We start from the raw sequence: 2,494 nt of genomic DNA on the forward strand, positions 1-2,494 counted from the left end.
TTAAGGATATATTTTAGGGAATTCCTTAAGGGATCCTCACTAAGTTAGGCACTGCCTAAGCAGGGCCATGCAAACAGAGCAGTTTTTAAAGCAGTGAGGCAGAACAGCACCTCACCTACCCCAAAATAAGACATGAAAGAGAAGATATGAAAGGATAGCAAGGAAAAGAATATTAAAATATTTTTCTTTCAGCACCATATTTACTGTGTATACCCCATTTATAATATATGCCAGCTTTATGGTGCTGTAAATGCCCCAGCCTCTACCCGATTGTTGTCCTTGATGTTTGCACTAAATGAACCACAGCATAATTCTGAAAATAAAAGCAAAATAGACCTTGGTGAGCCCTGCAAGCAGCATCCACCTGGGAGAGGTGATGGCTTGGGACACTTCATGTTTCGGTCTGCAGCCCTCCACTTTCTTCTTTCTGTTCCTCACTGAGGCCTTGATGCCTCCTCCATTTCCAGTTTCCCATTAAACTCCAATTTGGCAAATATTTCACTCCAGTATGTCCTAATTTCTTCTATTTTTTGGAAATTTAGAATTTCCACAGGCTTTGTGCACACAACCAACCTCAGGAAGCGCCCGCAGACACGCACAGTTTGCTGCAGCAATTTTGCACAAGCGTCGCTCACGGTGATGAACTGGAAATTCCATGTGTTCCTCATCAAAATCACACTTAATTGCAGCTAATTCCAGGGCTATCAGAGGAAGTGGTTGCACATTGCCTTATCACAGCCCCACTGGCAGCCACTTGCACTTGGTTTCCCATTTATTTCATATCCAGTTCAAAGCTGCCTGCCTTGGAATTCTCCACGGACCATTTCCAGCCATCTTCACAGATCTGGTGCCCACGTTCAGTTTCATTGAAATCCCTGGGAAAATTTCCATGGATTTTAATTGAACAGGCTGTTCAGCTTTTTTTTTTCTCTCCCCCCTCTGGCAATGAAACATTCCAACCACAAAATTCAAGACCATGGGAGTGTGGGTCTCCTATTTTGTGGTGAAACTGAAAATCACCCTGGATTTTGTGAGATTTGCAAATAGGAAACATTTGGTGTGTTTTCCTCCTGAAACACACACCAGTTGTGTAATGGGTCTGAGTGTGAAACTGCTGTGAATTATGCATTGAGGTTTGCTAGAAAAGGACTTGGGAAAACAAAACTTTGCATTTTATGTTACATTGTCAATTTTCTTAAGTTTGTCTGTTGTTTTTTCTTCCCCGGGGGAAAAAAAAAAAATCATAATTTCCACATGATTACTAAAACAGTGGCTCATACCATGATTTGAAACAGGATTTCAGGCAGAGCAGACTTATTCCTGTCTAACCTATTACTGTTTCCATAGAACCACTAAGGTTGGAAAAGACCTCAGAGATCACCAAGTCCAACCACTGAATGAATACACACCAGAATATTTGAGCCTCTAGATCTGCTTTCTCTGCAAAACAAAACTATGAAAGATGAAAAAGGGACATTGGCCATGATCCTCATCCTTTTTGAAGCAGTTGAGAAGAAAAGAACAGGATGTGGAGGCAGCCAGATAAGACTTGTTGGGTGACAGTCAGCGATGGATGCTCAGTGATTCCCAAATAATTGTGCTCCAATTCCAGGCATCTGCCAGGGTTGGCACTCCCCTCCTGGGATTTCTTCCCTCTTGGGCAGGAAGGTTCCTTATCCTGGTCAAATTCTGTGACTATTTTGCTCACAGCATTAATGGTCTCCTTCCCCCCAGGTGCCCATTCAGGGGGGCTGTTATGAGTTCAGGAGCACTGGCCAACAGTGAGATGCCTCCCATGGCAATGAAAAGAAATCTACAACAAAAGAAGCCCAGAAAGTTCAAGTCTACCTCAGGTTCACTGGTTTCTGCTCTATTCTTTCTTGCTATTCATCTCCTCACAATGCAGGGTTGCAGAATTCAAACACGTTTTCGCCAGGCTTCTTTTGCTGTACAAAAAAAGGTTGATTCCATTTAAAAATCCCCCAAACCAAACAAAACCCCACCGAAAATCCAAAAGAAACAAACAAACAAAAAAAAATAACCCACAACCCACTACCAACCAGAAAAACCTCAAAAATATTACATGTTCTCCCTCCAAAAAAAAAAAAAAGCCAAACCACCAAACAGAAGCCCAAAGCCAAGCTGTCTTTTACACTCAGGTATCATAACACAGAGGTTCCCCACACCAACAGCCAAGTGAAACCAAATAATTACCTGGATTCATCACAAAGTGAAGTTCTGACAGCATTAAATTTCAAAATTTTTACCCTTGACAGACCAAAAAACAGCCCCTCCTCCACGCCTGGCCAGGGCAAATAGGTATTGCTTAATGATTGGCATTCCCCTCCAGCCAAGAGAGTGTTAATTGAATGGATTCCATTACCATAGGAATAGCAAAAACCAGATTGAAAACCAAGCCAGCTGTAAATCGAGCCAATGATTTTAATGGGAAGAAAATAAAGGCTGGCAATTGCGTGGCGAAGTACATCAAAAT

General features: G+C 42.1%; 1 long non-coding RNA gene across 1 annotated transcript; it reads right to left on the minus strand.

Annotated features, from left to right (window-relative positions):
• Positions 1-344: 344 nt before the first annotated feature.
• LOC140684905 (uncharacterized) lies at positions 345-2,035 on the minus strand. Its single transcript, XR_012057867.1, has 2 exons — positions 1,849-2,035; positions 345-875 (listed from the first exon to the last, which is right to left on the minus strand). It is a non-coding gene; the product is annotated as an uncharacterized lncRNA (long non-coding RNA).
• Between the last annotated feature and the right edge of the window lie 459 nt (positions 2,036-2,494).

The sequence above is a fragment of the Taeniopygia guttata genome, chromosome 12 (genome assembly GCF_048771995.1).
Source record: "Taeniopygia guttata chromosome 12, bTaeGut7.mat, whole genome shotgun sequence".
NCBI lineage: Eukaryota > Metazoa > Chordata > Aves > Passeriformes > Estrildidae > Taeniopygia > Taeniopygia guttata.